The sequence below is a fragment of the Mauremys reevesii genome, linkage group 9, assembly GCF_016161935.1.
Source record: "Mauremys reevesii isolate NIE-2019 linkage group 9, ASM1616193v1, whole genome shotgun sequence".
Classification (NCBI taxonomy): domain Eukaryota; kingdom Metazoa; phylum Chordata; order Testudines; family Geoemydidae; genus Mauremys; species Mauremys reevesii.
Genome location: NC_052631.1, coordinates 35,288,066 through 35,307,243, shown reverse-complemented (window position 1 = coordinate 35,307,243; position 19,178 = coordinate 35,288,066). Strand labels below are relative to the sequence as shown.

The following is a 19,178-nucleotide window of genomic DNA, read 5'->3' as shown; positions in this document are numbered from 1 at the left end:
AACGTTCTTAATAGGCAACTTCCTGCCTTCAGAGACCACCCCTTCCCCTTACGGGGCATACTGAGCACATTTCTACTTTTTTCTTTATTAGAAGACCATCTCTATTAAGCAAATGAATTTTGCTAATCTCTCCAATGATTACTTAAGACAGGTTTCAGAGTAGCAGCCGTATTAGTCTGTATCCCCAAAAAAACCAGGAGTACTTGTGGCACCTTAAAGACTAACAAATTTATTTTAGCATGAGCTTTCGTGAGCTGCAGCTCACTTCTTCGGATGCCAGAATGGATCTATGCATCCGAAGAAGTGAGCTGCAGCTCACGAAAGCTCATGCTAAAATAAATTTGTTAGCCTTTAAGGTGCCACAAGTACTCCTGTTTTTTTTACTTAAGACAGGTTTCACTGTACACACATTAAGCAAAGCAGTGAAAGTCTTCGCCGTCTGGCAGTAAAAGATGGAAAAGAGAGAAGTCCTTTGCCAAGACATGCAGACATTTCCAGTGGCTAACAATACAGAACCACAACATTAACAAAGCTGGAATTCTTCCTTATTTTCTCTCAAACCACCACTATACTCTAGTTGATTCCTGACAGCCTCTCACATGACACAGTAGATCTAACTGCCAAGACAAAACGTCCATGCCAGACATTAAATTAAATGCTGGAAAATTCAACTCTGTTGAGTTAACTTAATGCAGGTATAGATTCCTCTCAGAGACTCTTTAGAATACCGACCACTTTCTCTAACACTTTATTGTGCCAAAGGGCCATAAGGTTTCCTTTCCTCAAACCTCTTTCGCTATTGCCTGATTGCAAGAAAATAGGCTGAACATTACTGATGAGTGAACCTGAGAAGGGACAGAAGTGTCGGGCCAAAATGTGGCATCTAGTCACTGCCCCAGGTTGGGATGAGCATTGTCACCCCCCACAACCCCAAAAGGGAACAGTGACTGCAACAGTGTGACAGACACTTGTGCATGCCTTGCACACTCAGTCACAGCTTCAGGGTAACAGCAACTGTATCTCTCCTCACATCTCTGTGGTCCACTCCAGGAGCGTCCAGTCAGGACTCAGGTTTCCAGACATCACCAATCTCTGGGCAGTGGTCCTTGCCCCACTACCTTCTGACCAGGGAGTTTTAAGGCTGCATAACTCCCTGCCTTATACAGTGATATCCCCAGGAAACTAGTCCGCCTGATGGCTAATACCTCTGCATTTTTTTTCTCTGAGGACTATGAACAGTGTATTGCCAGCAGTTACAAGTTACCACACAGCTCCTTTGGAGCAAGCACATTTATTCTTAAGTTAAAAGCATTACAGACAAAACATATTTACAAAAAACAATACAAGTCCCTAGGCACATGCTAAAAGCTTACCAAAAGGTTACCCCTCAGTCTTACTGGGCCTAGCTGGCCGCTGTCTTTTCAATCCTTTCACAATGGTTGGGGCCCTCTTGGATAGAAGGTCTTGTCCATTTGCTGGATCAGAAAGAAAGCCTTGTTTCACGTCAAGCTCATCCTTTTATATCAAAAGCCCTTTCTTTGTCTTCTAGTCTCTGGAGAACCCAGCTTGAACCAGTACATATAAACCCCTCCAGGGGCTGACACCACTATAGAGCTGTTTAGTTGCAGTGGCTTGCCTTTGACACCTCCCACTGTTTAAATTCCCAAAGGCACTTTGGTACCCCCACCCCATTGAGTAGAACACAATCATACATAAACCATTCATATATTTAATGTCCCGAAAGATACAATATCTGTCACACACTTCCCACCCCCCGCAGCACACATATTTAAAGGCCTGTCAGAGTCTGGTCCTTAGTTTGGCTCAGAAAAGCATTACAAAATCAAGATGCAGATTTGAACTTTATCCAAATCTCGGAAGTCTCTGGAGACCTGACAAGAAACTGGAAGCTCTCTCCTATCCTTCCGGATTCTGGTCAGGCTGGAGATCCTGCAAGGGCAGCATTTCTCAAGGGATAATGTCACTTCTGCTTCCTGATGTTAACTGAACTTCTATGAACCTCAACATAAATAAAAGGTGATTTTAGGTTCAAGTTGCTTCTTATTCTATTTACACCCATTTTTCTATCCCCACTGAGAATCTTCCTGTCTTTCTTCAATGATGTGACTCCCAGTACTATTTATTATAATTTCTGGTAGCACTCGCAGCAAGCTTTGAGTGTTACATGCATAGCAGAAGGCATCATCTCTGTGCTGAGAAGCACACAGTCTGAATACTGAGAAATCAACAGAAAATATGTAGGAGGTGGTGGAACAACAAATTGCAATTGTGTTAACAAATATATACATATATAAGTAGGACTGGTATGCTGGTGGCTGTAATTAAAAATATATATATCTTTCTTTTACCTTTTTTCTGGTCGGTAAGATGTTGCTGTTTTGAGCAGGTATTCTCTGTACCTGAAATAGGGAATACCATTGGGACCAGTAATATCTTACCCTCCTGGTAAAAGTGTAAAATAAAACTTTCCTGGCACCTACTGTAAATTATATCCTAATTACTCCTCAATCTTGACAGTGGCGGGCAGCAAGTTCCTTACAACCATCAATGAAATAACAGCTCTTTAGAGTCTATGAACTTTCACAAATCTTGACCACTACATCAATGCTGCTAGTCAAGTAATTTGCCTGCAGCATTTAGATTACCACACACATTAATGTTGCCAATAGAGCAGTAAGCTGATGTTTTTGTATAATTGCTGCAAGCATTCAGTTGTTAAAAAAAAATTAATTGCAAGAATGAGAATAGCCTTCTCTCAGGCCTCTGAAACAGATTCACTCTGTAGGGTCCTGTCAAGCAAATGTTGGAGAGTGCAAGTGTAACGCTGTTGGACCCCAGTCATCAGAGGGCAGGGGGCCTCTGGAGCTTAGTGCATGAGTCTCTACCACATGAGCTAAAAGCCAACTGGCTGTTAGCTAAGGCTGTAGAACAGACTCATTTAACTTTCTCTCTGTAAGTGGTCTCAGTGCCACTAGATGGGACAGAACACCGCACTCAGGAGGTGTGTGGGTTACAAAAGTCTCTCTTGTTTCTATACTTTTGGAAGCTGTTTTATATCTGCTAATAGCTGAGTTGGACCATGATGAGTGAGAGCTGGTGAGAGCAGGTTGCTCCATGCAACTCTTCATGGGGCTTAAGGATATCTCTATTTCCTCTTCTTCTCTCACTTTTGTCTAAAGGAACTTAATATTACAGAGGTTCTCCTATCAATACCACTCTTGTAGGTCTTCATCCAAAGCCCACTGGAGCCAATGGAAGACTCCTATTGACTTCAGGTCAGGCCCTTAAATGGCAGGGACAGTAGCTACCAGACAGCACTGTAAGTTCCTTTCCTCCTGCACGGAGCATTTCTGCTTCTACAACCTTCCCAATTTCTGCTGGCGCAGGTCTGAATGACTTATCTTGAAATAATTATTAGCTTAAATGTCTATTAAGTTGGATAAGTTAATATGGCTAAGTCCCCTGAACTGCTTTAAAAGTCACAACCATAAAGTGTAATGTAAACATTATTATTTGTATTATGAGCATCCCCGGGTAGCAAAGTGATGTTACTAAGCCACAATGTTGTCCCACCACAAGAGGTTCTCCCACTTCCAGGAGCCTTGCCTGATAACTGAGAGCTGTTGCATCTGACTGATACATTTGGGTTCCAGAGAATGTTGAAGTATTCAGCAAAATGATGAGATGTTGGGTAGTTACTTCAGTGTTTGATTAGCATCTGCTCTGAACATTTTCAGCCAACATAAATGTTTAGAATGAACCTAACAATATGAAGTATCTGGATATCAATGTGATTCTTTCTTTCTTTTCTAGAAATGGCTATATATTCTCTTAGCTTTGTGGCCAGTTAGTGTCTGATCTGCTTTATCTTCAATGAAACTCCAATTAAAAAATAACATCTCTTCCTTTCTTTGCTACTGTTCAAATCTTCATCTGATGTAACTTGTTTTTCCCTTAAATCTATGAATTATTTCATGTTGTCACTGACTTCAGTTTGAATTTATGATATGCACTGAAGCGTGCATGTGTAGCTGTATACAGAAATAAACCATCAATGTGGTTTGCTGTCCCTTGTTTCATTAGTGTTTTGATGGTAGCCCTATAGAAATATGAATATTAAGTGTCAAAAGGTCCACATCATCAGTTAACAATTTCAAATATAAAGATACTTTTTAAGGATATCAGGCCAAATCTTTAAACGTATAGTTGATGTTCTGAACTTGAAATCATACTGTCCTCCCAAAACTATATAATCTATCTATATTCCTACAAAAAGGAATCATAATGTAATCTTAGCTCCAAGTAACAATGCTGCCACTTTCAATAACAAACTCAGAGTCCTGAGTTTCTTTAGACTCATTGGAACTCACATGCAATGATAGGAATTCACAGCAAGTGTCAGGAGAATGAAAGCATTGCAGTCAGCTCAGTACTTTTGTCCCAGAAGGATACTGACACACAAAACAGAGCAGGTTGAAAATGTATCCCTGATTTGTGCACGCATACGAAGAACTTGCACATGCATGCATTGGACGTGGACTTTTGAAAATGTGATCCCCACACATTCTCCACAACACAATAAAACACAATACAATATACAAAAGTATAATAAAACATCACACTTCTAAAATGCTCCCCCAGAGAAACAAATGAGTAAGGGCAATTTAAAAAAAAAGTAAATAAAAAGGAAAGAAAGGAATAAGGGAAGGTGATAAATATTGGAAGGGAATGTGCTAATTGGCAAAGAGGTGATGACTGAGTGAAATGGAGACTAAATACCATTCTCATTTCTAGACCTTCTCGTGCATACATCAGACGTGAGGCACCTGGGTGAGGTGACATGTGAAAGGCTGCACTGCCACCACATGTGTGGCAGTGTTATATGGATAGAGTTCATTCTCTTCCATATCAATCTAAATTGACTTACTTAAAGTTCTCCTTTTCACAGGATCATCCATCAAACAATCTACTGGGGCAGTAAAAATAACTACCACTAAAAATAACTAATAAGAATAAAATTTAGCTCTTAAAATCAGTGACTAAATCAAAAGGAAAATCTTTTCTGTTCACTCTTATATGGCTAATTTTGCCAAAGCCAAGTCATCTATCCACTCAGAGTATTATATTTCCTGATGTTAATGGCTGCCAAGTGGCAAGGGAAAAAAAACAAAACACAATCACAAATATATACACTACTTAAATTCTTGAGATGTAGAAGCCTGGCTGAAGGAATATAGACTATAGTCTCTGTAAAATCAGGCCAACACTGAAACTATATTAATGGTACAGAAATCTTCTGTTATTTCCTCCACCAAAAGAAGTACAAAATCATTGTCTGTCTCTTTTGAATGGCATGCAGCATTTCCTAATCTGTTGCAGTTCCTGCTTGAGCCACAAAAAAATAAAGAGCTAAATAGCAAAGGTCATACCAAATTTCTACTTCTGCAGAGGAAACAGAAGTAGCTGCAAACTCACTTCCCATCACTCATAGCATGTGGGCGTGAACTCAGGAACCAATACGAAGTTAAAAAAATACAAAAGATGTAGCTCTGTGAGGAGACTTGAGAGTCTAACACTTAATGCTATAGTAATAATTCCTTTGGCACTCTTCTGCAAGATGCTCAGTGTTACATACTCTATTGGGCTCCCTCATCTTTTCTGGGCAACAATTGGATGCCGTGTGGGAGTCACAAGAGCTGAAGGTTGTGCAAGTATATTTCAGGAACTGAGAATGATAATCGGGATGATAGTGTGTGTATAGGTTGTGTTAGCCAATAAACTACATAAATATACACTGCAATTGCTATATATATTCATCATCTTTGCTTTCATTTTCAATTTATAAGCACATAATTATTGTTCATCTGATCCTGCATACTCCAACAATGCAACATTGCTAAAAGTAGGTCATGCAATTGGACTGACAGAATCATATCAGATATAATTTGTCATCCATTCAGAGCTTTGTCAGAGCACTAACTAGGAAATTAATTATGATAGATGTCATACACCCCACACAGATTCCATGGTCTAAATGCCAAAAATATTGACAGAAGGATATCATATCAAAAAATCACATATCAATCTTTCTTTGCCAAGGACCACTATTATCTGCCTCTTCAGGATGTTGAACATGTTAACAGCTTGTTAGTGGTTTGTAAATGCACCAATGGGAACACTGCTTGTTAAGATCTCTTCCTTAGACAGGTAAAGCAAACATTACAGCAAGAGAAAAAGCTGCTACTGCAATTTAAGTTGCATAGTGCTTTCTATCCTAACCATTTGTCTTCAGCTGCTCAAAACTTTAAGAAAGCCCTTTGGGGCTGAAATGTTCTAAGTTAGTGTTTGCTTGAAAGCTTGTTTTTACTGAGAAAAAAAAACAGTTCTCCATTTTTGAGAACAAGAAGAGTGAAAAAAACCCTACTTCGTTATTAAAACGAATACAACTTTTTTCAGAATTGCTCTAGCACTGGATCAGCTGGGCACACAAAGCTGACATTTGCCAGGCAAATAGGTCATGTTCCTGCTGAGCTCCCAGGCCCTGATCTAACCAAGCACTTAAGCACTTGCTTAACCTTAAGCATGTGATCAGTCCAGCAGAAGGGTTAAACAAGCTCATTCTTTCACTTGCTCTACAAATCTGTAAAACTAGCTCTGACCACAGGGAGGACTGAGAATTCATCATGATAACTGTGACATTAGCACACAAGGTGAGCTCTCCAAGGCAATGTGACAACATCTCTGCAACAAACAGCCATGAAAGGAAAACACAAGTCTCTTTTATAATATCTGCCAGGGCTCTGCTAATGTGCCTTTCCAGACATTGGCTCCTGAAGTCACCAGCTCCAGCTATGCCAATCCATCTCTTTTCTTTTTAGGCCGACAGTGCACCGATTTCAACTATTCTTTTCACTGTGCTTTTACCTTCGCTTCATGCCCCAGGTATTAGTGTATCTCATGCAGAACAAATATGTGGAAGGTTCCTGTATTTCTGTGCACTGCATGAAAGGTGTAGACACACCCTCTCATGGAAGTAGAGGTGTCATGAGTTTTCAGTGGGTTGCACTTGCCAGCTTCTTTGTGCACTGTTGGAGTCCATGGGACTCCTTTGTGGTTGAAACTTCCCTCTGAGGGGAGAGGAAGAGGGAGGCCTTGGTATCATAGAAGTATCTAGAATATCAGGGTTGGAAGGAACCTCAGGAGGTCATCTAGTCCAACCCCCTACTCAAAGCAGGACCAATCCCCAGACAGATTTTTGCCCCAAATCCCTAAATGGCCCCCTCAAGGAGTGAACTCCCAACCCTGGGTTTAGCAGGCCAATGCTCATGAAGGTATTTCGTCAGTCATGAGTTTGATTTCACGTAGAGTACTTAATGGGTCTTACAGTACACACACACACACACACACACACACACACACACACAAAACATCTGAAACAACCTTAACAGCATTCATGGGCACTTGCTGTTAGTACATCCTGAACCACCTACTACCCCTTCACTAGTTTTCCAAGTTTCTACTCATGGAAATTCCTCCCAATTCTCCCATTTGGGAAGCATGCTCAGCTGTGTGGAAGCAGTCCCTCCATCCATGCGGATCTTGGGAGGCTAGTAATGGATGCACAGCTATCTGCTGCTCCTATTTCCTCTTTTTGGCATGTCATTCATAGCAACCTTGCTTTTATGCTGCATCTTGGAGTGAGGTTGCAGGGGAAGATACTGCTGGTCTGATCAGCTGCAACTTCTGGGCAGATTTCCCACATTGGAAATCCAACTGCACCCAAGGGCCGGCTTGATCAGGGCCGGCTCCAGGCACCAGCATTCCAAGCAGGTGCTTGGGGCGGCAATCTGCAAGGGGTGGCAGTCCTGAACATAGAAGCTGCAGCTGAATTGTCGCCGCCATGGAAACGCACATGCCACCCTAAGGGCACATGGACTGCCCCCGCCATCAACGCTGGCAATTTGGCGCACTGCTTGGGGCCGCAAAAACAGCAGAGCCAGCCCTGTGCATGATATGTTTATCTGCTACTCCTCGCTCATGATTCTCCTTTCATTTGCACTGGTGCAAACCAAGAGTAGCTCCAATGAAGTCAATGGAATTATACTTTCATAAAACTAGTGAGAGGAGAGAAGAGAATCTGGCCCCAAGTCTTTTTTTTCCACCACCAGCACTCCCTCCCACATCTCTCAGGAGTAGTAGCCATGTGGGGGAGTGGAAGGGGGAGGAAGGCAGATGAGATACTGTATAGCAGCCCTGTCCTTTGGTTCCAAGTTGGGGGTGTGGAGTCTCCATATGTGGGTTCTCTGCTATGCTACCCAGCAGCACAGACAAAACACAGTATTTCATCAGCTTTGGCCCCTAGTGCCCCTGAGTAGGTTGGATCAAAACTGGGCTGTATTATCCCTCCCCCTAAACAAAGAGAATTCCTTCCCAGCATTTGTATGTTCACTGCCCAGGAATCAGGGCAGTGAACATAAACCTTCCATTAGCCATTTAATCCTGCTGATTCAGACAAAAACAAAAAAAGCAATTACTTTAATTTTTCTTTAGTTTACTCCATTGGGAAATCTTAAAAAAAACATTACTCTTGCTTTCATAGAGTAGGGCTGGAGTCATGTCTTGATAACAAAACACAAATAATGATGAAGGGCCATAAGAGGCCATTAAATAATGTAATCATCTCTGTTTACTATTTCCAGACATGATGCTGTTTGCAGTTTCTGGCTTCCACTGCACACTAGACTGACCGTGGTTCTAATGTATGCCATTGATGTCTACTGTCAGCTACAAAAAGGATTATTTTTCTCCGTTTATTTACCCAGAAAAGCTCAGCTCAAATACAACATCTGGTTTAGAGAGAAATTCCACATTTTTACCCAATTTCCCAGCTGGAATGATTGAAGCAGAAGGAGGTCAAGCAACTTGGCCAAGGTCATACAGTCTATCAATAGCTCTGTCAGGATTAGACCCTGGGATCCCCTTGACTGCTTTGTTCTTAATCACTAAACTGGTCTCTCTCCTTATACTGTACTATGTGCATAAGTCGGTGCTGCTGTTCCTAAAAGCTACTCTGTTAAACATTGCATTCTTATGGCCCCAGACACGTATGTGCATATCCTCACAGCTCCTGGGTATATTCTGAGCAGCTCGGTGGAAACAGACCACACGTGATAATCTATCCTTTGGATACCCTGAAATACCCAGCTCATAATGTGATTTTGGCAGACATAAAAAAAGATTAGGAATTTCAAAAGCGTATGTGATGGACTGGACTCCCTTTTTCATTTACTACACAAGGAATGAATGTGAAGCCCTGCTAATAAGATTCACATTCATTTAGTTTAGTGTGCAGCAAGGGGAAAGGGATTCAAAACAAAATGCTCTCTTAGCCCCTCTCCTCCTCTTCTAGATGGTCTGCATGGGTCTGGAGGCAGAACCAGTGTCAGCCAGTGTATACAGCGCTGGACCGGGAGTCAAGAGACCTGTGCTCTATTCCTGGTGCTGTTACTGTACGACCTGCAACACTTCACTTCCATTTCCTGTCCCATCCTTTGTGTACTTAAACCATAAGCTCTTAAAAGGCAAGGACTCTCTCTTGCTATGTGCTTGTAACAATGCCTAGCCCAACATGCCCCCAGCTGCCATGGTGGCCTGTCCGCATTACTGTAATACTACTACTAAAGTTTCAGTCACCTGGACTTATTAATGGCTCATCAGTTCTGGATGGGGAGCATTTTATGCTTTATCTGGGATAAGAAGCTGATAACTGGGAATCCTAACAGATCTTTGTGATAAATGGGTGATTTTTCTCACTGATGAAGTAGTTTTATTTATTTATGAACATGAAGAAAGGCTGGAAGATACTGACCAGAACAGAGGAAATCCTGTACCCCAGAACTGGCTCTAGTTTTGTGGGGTCTTGTGCGAAGTAATATGCGGGGCTGAACTCAGCCCTGCCTATTAGGTTTCTCCTAACCCATGATCTCCAACCATTAGGCTCTGAATACTCCCTCCCATCACTGCCCAAACCAAGCAAAACCCCAGCAAGAATTTACGGCGGGCCTAGTTACTCAAGCTTAGATGTCTAGACATGGGAAGAGAAACTAGCAGAATATCCACTTCCTTGTTCATTTTTTTTGTATTAGGGATATCAATTTTCAGTTATAATGCAATCAAGGGTACTTTTATCAGCTATGGGTTTTCTGGGATTTTTGCTACACATTCCCACCAATTTGCACATAGAACTATGCATCTGAAGCTCAGCTAACATTTCAGTTCAGCTCTAAGAGGTAAGGGATACATCGTTGAGTGCTGGTAATGTTAATATCGTGTGGTTTTATTTCTTATGAGAAGATAATTTCCTAGTATAATTCCAAAGAGCTCTTCTATCATGGCATTAACAGCGAACGTGCTATACAGTTTTGTTTTGCTTTACAACTGACACCTTTATTAGCGCCTCAAACATATTTTGCAAACGATTAGCCTGATCCTGAAAGCATCATGTGATTAGAGCCAATGAAGTACAGGTGAGAACAGGGAAGAGGATACAACGAAGTGCAGTAATGTTTCAAAAGCTAGGAAAGGAAAGGAGTGAATGTTACATTGAGCATTAAGGGCTAGATTGTGTAATTTACCCTTACTACAGGCCTCCACAGATCCCTGCTGCCCCAAGGACAACTCAGGAGGCAAACCTGAGAGAGAATAGAACCACAGCCATGTTTCCTCCCCACCTTCCTGGGGGTGATTTGCTCCAAAGGGACTCTTCCCCTTGTGTGGAGTGCACAAAGACAATCCTTTCCTCTTGAGCCTTAATCTTCCTACCCCCCCACACATACACTGGGGACAGGGATAATCCGGCTCTACCCAGCTAGCTAGGTTATGTACCATGTAACTCCAAAGAATCCATTCAACAGGTACTGCAACCTGGAACATCCTGCTGATGATTTTAACGAAACACCATTTAAATACAACAAAGGAGAGAGTGTCAGGAGCTCAGAACCTAAGAGGTTAACTTCTGATTCTCTACAAAAAGATCCTGCATCTACCAGAAACAAATGCCAGCAAGGGATGTGGATAGGTACTAAAGCAGAGCCTGCATGCAGTTCTTTCCCAATCTGTTCCCTTTTCTGTGCTAAATTAGGGGTACGTCTATACTACCCGCCGGATCGGAAGGTAGTGTTTGACGTATCGGGGATCAATTTATATTTATCGCGTCTTGTCTGGACGCGATAAATCGATCCGCTAATCGACGCCCGTACTCCACCTTGGCAGGAGGAGTAAGCGCAGTCAACGGGGGCGCCGCAGCAGTCGACTCGCTGCCGTGAGGACAGCCAGGTAAGTCGAACTAAGATACTTCAGCTATGCTATTTGCGTACCTGAAGTTGAAGTTGTGTATCTTAGTTCAAACCCCCTCTCCCCCCGCGCAGTGTAGACCATCCCTAAGCAGATACAGTCTCAGCCTAGGATCAAATCCTTTTACAAATATTCCCAAGAAATCTCTTTGCTTCTTAAACATGTCTTAAATATGCTTGCCTCTTAAGTATGTATCAGATAATGTACAAGATCACCTGGTTGGAATGCAGTATCATATTTGTATAACTCCAAACTGCTTTTGATTTTGCTTTTAAAAGGAAAATTGGCAAGTGGTTGAAGCATGGAATAGTTTTTGGCAGTTTGAAAATACTGTGTAAAAATCCTCCTTGGGAGTTGGTATAAACTGTTGTGTCAACTCAATTCTGAGACATTGGGGGAATTTTTTGTTTGTTTGTCAAAACATGTCTTTTTTGTTTAATGAACAAACATTTAAAATATACATAATTTTAAAAATAAACTGCACTAAATGAACATAAGAACATAAGAATGGCCATGCAGGGTCAGACCAAAGGTCCATCGAGCCCAGGATCCTGTCTGCCAACAGTGGCCAATGCCAGGCACCCCAGAGGGAGTGAACCTAACAGGCAATGAGCAAGTGATCTCTCTCCTGCCATCCATCTCCACCCTCTGACAAACAGAGGCTAGGGACACCATTCCTTACCCATCCTGGCTAACAGTCATTAATGGACTTAACCTCCATGAATTTATCTAGTTCTCTTTTAAACCCTGTTATAGTCCTAGCCTTCACAATCTACTCAGGTAAGGAGTTTCACACGTTCACTGTGCGCTGTGTGAAGAAGAACTTCCTTTTATTTGTTTGTTTTAAACCTGCTGCCCAGTGAGAATGCACTGTTCTTTAGAAAATAATTGAAGTATAAATGGAAAAGTTAATTAAAATCAATTATTTAAATCAAGGCTTTCCACATGGTGATTTAAATCATGATTTAAATTCCTGATTTAAATAGCCATGGTTTAAATCAATCCACCCTGCAAGACACAGACTGAAATATGTTCTGCAACACAATTGTGAATAGCAAATACATTTGTAAATATTAAAGTCTGCAGAGAATTCACAAACAAACAAACAAAGCCAATATCAGAACTGGCTCTGCTAGGAAATATTCTTTCCTATTGTCTGCACATGTTCAGTTTAAAAAGTGCTTGCTGAAATGTACTATGTTTAATGAACATTTCCTGTAGTATTCTATGTTAGTTAGAAGGAACTTCACTCTTTTTACCTGGACAGTTCCAAAAGACGAGTAGCAGATGTGCTGAGAAGAGGCGAGGGGTTCTGAGATCAGGGTAGGCAGAACCACTCCCGGCAGAACCTGTCTCCAGGCTCATGCTCCGTCCACCTCACTACCTCAGCGACGCTGTTTTACTCTCTTGCTTAATGCTGAGAACCTGCTGGTGGAAGATGGCTGAGAGTAGTTTCAGCAACCCTAGCGGAGCAGGGTTACAGAGCAAATGCATGCTTAGAGGCCAGTTGGCAGGTGAATGGAGAATAACAGGGGACTGGATGCTCTATGTTGGTGTCTGGTGTTTCTAGGGAGCTATGGGTGCCCAAGGGGGATGAACAAAAGTTCCTTAAGCATGTGGAAGGGTGGAGAAAAAGCCAGGGAAAGAGCTGGGGTCATGGCAGCACTGGAAATAAAGGAGGAGGAGAGATGAGATGAGTTAGCTTAGTTGTTATCCCTCACTTAGGAACCTGTCCTTAAGTTTCAAAAGATTAGAGCTACTGGGCCCAGTTTCATCCTTAGTCACTCCTCTGCAACTGATTGCAATGGGGTGTACCGAAGGGCAGATGTGGCCCAAGTTCTGCTATACACACTGTTGTAACATGTTTGCAGATACTATATACTAAGGGGGAACATTTCAAAGTAATGGGGATATCCCGAGCAAGCACGTTACATTTTAAAAATTATTTTTATTAACTGAGTTTATCCTTCTAAATGAAATAATTCCTGCATATGTACCAAAAAAAGTGTTCCCCTGCATATTACCTATAGAGTAAACAAAAATCCCTGATGACATCAAGATCATAGATCAAACCCCCAAGACCTTACAGAAAAGCCAAGGAAAACTGTGAGCGGCATGACCTTCAACTCCTAATAGGCTAGTGCAGGGGTAGGCAACCTATGGCACATGTGCCGAAGGCAGCACGCGAGCTGATTTTAAGCGGCACTCACACTGCCCAGGTCCTGGCCACTGGTCAGAGAGGCTCTGGATTTTAATTTCATTTTAAAAGAAGCTTCTTAAACATTTAAAAAAAACACCTCATTTACTTTACATACAACAATAGTTTAATTATATATTATAGACAGAGAAAAAGACCTTCTAAAAACGTTAAAATGTATTACTAGCACGTGAAACCTTAAATTAGAGTGAATAAATGAAGACTCGGCACACCACTTCTGAAAGGTTGCCTACCCCTGGGCTAGTGTTATAGCTGGCCTCTAAAGTTATTACTTATTATTTGTATTATTATAGAGCCTAGGAGTCCTAGTCATGGATCAATATCCCATTGTGCTAGATGATGTACAAAACAGTCCCCTGACACATCAATCAGACTGTTCAAATTATTATATGCACCATTCTGCATGATAGTTGACCTGTGTTTTGGTCTGAGATGGGAACCCATCTATTTTCCATTCCACCTCCTTCAATTCTTCCTTTATTGAGAAAATGTACAAGAATCCTATGACCAGACTATTGCTGTATTACAAAAGCCTAGCCCCAGGTTAAATTTGGCTGGATTTACACCAGTGCAGTTGGCTTTGTACTTTCAAGAAAATACCAATAGTAATGGGAAAAAAATAGGATGTGATAGACGGCAGACAGAGAGAAGGGAGAGGAAACAGAAAATAGATGTTTTATAAAGCAGATCTGTTTCTGAATACTGTTTCAGAGTGATCCTGGAGACATCAGCAAGTCTGAAACAGCTGTAATATGGTTATTTTTCATTGGATAATTAGTTCAGTATAACACTATATATAGCAAACAATCAAATTCATCATTGTCACTATGTGCTTTGGATTAAATAATAGATCACAATTGTAAAATGTAAGAAAAGATTTCAAATCAGTTGTTAGAAGCACATATTAGTTTTTTTCCTCTCAAGGGACATTAAAGGTTGACAGGCCCAAAATGTACCTTAACATTACTATAATACACCAATGGTCATCAAGAGTTAATGCCTTTCAATGAGTATCCCAGCCTGGGTCAGATCTGACACCCCCCCCCCCACACACACACCAACCATCCTTTTTCCATTCTATAAGAATGAACATTGGAACTGTTTAGAGGATATTGTTGTGTAAAGACAGGGAGGAAGGTTCCTGCAGGAGACACTGTCATTTTCCCCTACTCCTCTGGCCAAAATTATGGCTGCTGGGAAGGCTAATAAGGCACAATTTCTACAGGCATTAGAAGCCATTCATTTTATGGGGGTCAGGTAGAAAATTGGGAGAGTAACTGTTTGTTGATTAATCTACCAGTCTTCCAAGAGCAGTGGCCATTTGCATGGGGCCAGATTCTGAAATAAGTGTAACCCCTTTGGGGTCTAGAGAGCATGGCCCCTTTAAATCTTTTTCCCAAAGGGGGAGGGGGAGAGTAAGAAAAAAGGAGGGAAACTCCAGGGGGCAGGGCTGGAGCTGGAGGGAGAGAGAGGAGAGCAGCATGGCTGGCCCTGGGGAAGGAAGCAGAGAGAACCTGCTGGAGGCCTGAGGAGGACAAGCCTGATCGGGGACAGCCCAGGACAGGAGCCAGGAGAAGTCCTGTGCCGGGGGGAATCGCCCGAGGAGGACAGGCCAGAGCTGGACCCAGTATCACGGCTGCCCGGAGCTGCCTGGGGCTGTGAGTACTGGGGCTTGTGACTCCGCACTGGGAATAAGGAGGGAGGCTGTTAGATAGTTAAGTGGGGAGGTGGCCGCTCTGTGGGGCTTTGCAGAGAGCGGCAGAAGAGGCACCGGAAGGGTTTGCTGGGGAGAGTTCACTGGCGCTGAAGATGACCAGGAGCACCCAAGACTCACCACCGGACTGGAACTTTGCTCAGGCCTCCTCAACACTGTATACAGACACATTGCTCGGTATCTGCCCTGTCAGACTGTGCTACCACTGGGTCCGTGGGGCCTTGGTTTGAATGCAGCCTGTTTTACTGCTCCCCCTATATTTCCCCTTGTTGTTTTCCTCCTCCCAGCCCTCTGTAAATAAATATCTCCCTTTGTTATATAGACTGTGCTTTTCCTGTGGGTGGGTGTGTTCACTCTGGGGGGGTTTGGAACAGGTGCCCCTGGGGTGGAAGGGATTTCTCCTGCTGCATTCCTGCGCGCGCTGTCTCTTGGCCAGAGCTGCCTGCAGAGCAGACTCCATCTTGGCCACGAGGGCGCTAAAGTTACACTTGGTGGCCCGTACGGGGATTTGCAGCACACACACACATATACCCACACCCCTACGTTGCGCACCCTGGGCTTTTTCTTCACAGAGAAAAGAAACTCCTGAGTGACTTTCATCTCAGTAAAAAAAAAAAAAAATGGAGAGAGGATTATTAGAAGACCTGTGCCAAGGGGCACGAATCCCAGTAACCAAAGCTGTGCTGGTGGCGGGGTTCCCAGAAGAGATGGAACCAAATGAGATTGAGGAGAGCCTAGATGCAGCTGAAATACTGGGGAGGGTAAAGGTCCACACTCGTATTTACAACCGCAAAGTGAAGGGCATGGTAGCACTATGTACTCACTCCAAGGAAGCATATCTTGACAAAGTGCCCAAAGAGGTGAAAGTAGAAGGTATCCCCTGGACAATTCTCGGGGCAGAGCAGTCCCCTCCTAGTGTGCCTGAGTCACTTGAGGTGGATTCTTTAGCACAGAAATTGCAAGCTCTGATGGTAGATGAGAAGCGGACAAGAGAAGAATTAATTTTAGCATTAGGAGGGGCTCCAACACCTGCAGCACCCAGCCTGGTGGGATGGGCCAAAGAGCTGGGAAATGCTCTCAAAGATGCATTGAAGCCGGTGCATGAAAATGCTCCATACAAGCGGTTACGTTCATTCTCGGGGGTGTCACCTGTACCCTCAGGGGAGGATGATTATGAAACATGGAGGGATTTTACGGTGCCACTTGTCCAAGAGTGGGAATGCTCTGATGCTGAGAAACGGAAACGGGTGCTTGAGAGTCTGAGGGGACCTGCCATGCGAATTATCCGAGCCCTGAAAGACTCACAACCAGCTGCCACAGTGCAAGACTATTTAACCGCTCTTGAGAGTGTCTATGGTGCTACTGACAGCAGTGAAGACCTGTATTATCGTTTCCGCCATACCTATCAGGAGCCCCACGAACGATTGTCTGATTTCATCAGGAGACTAGAGGATTTGCTACAGCAGGTAGTGCGGAAGGAGGGCATCCCCACCAAGCGCATTGATTTCGCTAGGTTGGACCAAATCCTCCGGGGCACCCGACAAGATGGGTTGATGTTGTGGAAACTGCAGCTGAGGGAGCGGGCCCAAGACCCACCCCCATTCCACAAGCTCATTCGAGAGATACGTGAGGAGGAGGAGCGATTGTTGCAAGCGGATGCAGTGTTGCAGCCGAAGACAGCAGGGAGTCACACCACCACAGTGCTTGGAGAGATGGAAGATGCCCCATCAGTGGCAGCAGCACTGAGAGATTTGACCCGAGAAGTGGCCATGATGAAAGCTCAGGGACATACTGTGCCATCCTCAAGAGAGGAGAGTAGCAGGAGGGGTGATAGCCAGCGTGAAGGTTTCTGTTATAACTGTGGAAGAGATGGTCACTATGCTTTCGACTGTCAAAACAAGACAGATCATGTAAGGGTATCTCAGAGATTGCAGCAGACCATTAGGAGGCTTCAGGGAAACACCAACAGGGCTTGGGGAAGGAGCAACCCAAGACAAGGCTCCCCAGGAAAAACCACAAACAGAGGCTACCCACGTGGGCTGATAGGCCCCCAGGCTATAGTACCTGTTCGTGTAGAAGGACGATTGTGTGAGGCATTGCTGGACAGTGGATCACAGGTCACCATACTTTATGAATCTTACTACCGAGAACACCTGCAGCACTTGCCCCTGCGTCCCCTGTCTGGCCTGACAGTCTGGGGAATTGGCTGTGACTCCTGCCCCTATCGGGGATATATCCTGTTAAATGTTCAGTTCCCAAAGAATGTTGCGGGGGTAAACCAGGAAATAGAAACTTTGGCACTGGTCTGCCCAGATCCAAAGGGAAGAAAGTATGCACCTTTAATCCTAGGGACAAATGCAAACCTGTTCCAGAGGTTGGCGTGGAAATGCCGTGAGATGGCAGGGAACAACTATCTGCAGGAGCTGCCAATGCATGCGTTATGTAAAGCTGCATACCAGCGAGCCAGGGGGCCCCCATCCCAAGAGAAGACCAAGGCTAGGCCTTTTGGGAGGGATAGTTTCCAGTTTGGGGATTCCCCCATTCCTGCTGAGTGGAAGGACCGCCTGTGTGAGAAGTTAATCAAGAGGAAGGCTGTTTTCTCTATGCACGAATGGGATGTTGGGTGTGCACATGATGTGGAGCACCATATCCAAATGCAGGATGGTCGGCCTTTTCGAGAGAGGTCGAGACGATTAGCCCCCGCTGATATTGAAGATGTGAGGCAGCACCTACAGGAACTGGTTCAAGCAGGTATCATTGAGGAATCCAGGAGCCCCTACGCATCGCCGATCGTCGTAGTACGAAAGAAAAGTGGAAAGGTGCGCATGTGCGTCGACTATCGCACTCTGAACCAGCGGACGATCCCTGACCAATACACAATGCCCCGGGTGGATGACGCTTTGGATAGCTTGAATGGTAGCTGCTGGTTCTCTGTCCTTGACCTCCGCAGTGGATACTATCAAGTGCCCATGGCACCCGAGGACCGGGAGAAGACAGCATTCATCTGCCCTTTAGGATTTTACCAATTTAATCGCATGCCTCAAGGAGTATCTGGAGCTCCAGCCACATTTCAGCGACTCATGGAGCGGGTGGTAGGGGACATGCACCTGTTGGAGTGTCTGGTATACCTGGATGACATTATAGTGTTCGGGCGCACTTTAGAAGAACACGAGACTCGGCTGTGCAAAGTCCTGGATCGTTTGGAACAGGCTGGCCTCAAGTTATCCTTAGACAGGTGCATCTTCTGCCAGACATCCGTGTGGTATGTGGGACACATAGTGTCTGCAGATGTTATAGCTACAGACCCAGAGAAGGTGAAGGCGGTAACTACCTGGCCGAGGCCCACAACTCTCAAGGAATTAAGGTCATTTCTGGGATTCTGTGGCTATTACCGCAAGTTTATCAAGAATTTTTCGCACATCGTACATGCACTCACAGAGCTCACCAAGGGATACCCCCCCACAAATAAGAAGAAGGGGAACTCACCTCGCCATAAATACTTCAATGTGGGTGCACCTTTTGGAAAACGGTGGACTGCTGAGTGTGAAGAAGCTTTCCATAAAATCATTCAACAGCTCACGCAAGCACCTGTTTTGGTGTACGCTGATCCCACCCAGCCGTATGAACTTCATGTTGATGCAAGCTACACTGGTTTAGGCGCTGTCCTTTATCAAGAGCGTGAGGGCAAACTCCGACCGGTAGCATTTGCAAGTCGAGGTCTCACACCGCCTGAGAGAAACTACCCTGCACATCAAGTGGAGTTCCTGGCATTGAAATGGGCCATCACAGAGAGGTTCCATGACTACCTCTATGGGGCCAAGTTCACTGTAAAAACTGATAATAACCCTTTGACATACATCAAGACAACAGCAA

The 19,178-nt window shown here is 43.8% G+C and overlaps 1 protein-coding gene across 8 annotated transcripts in view; it reads right to left on the bottom strand.

Annotated features, from left to right (window-relative positions):
• Positions 1-19,178, bottom strand: part of DOCK10 (dedicator of cytokinesis 10) — a 188,324-nt gene that overhangs the window by 153,690 nt on the left and 15,456 nt on the right. The window lies entirely within an intron of this gene.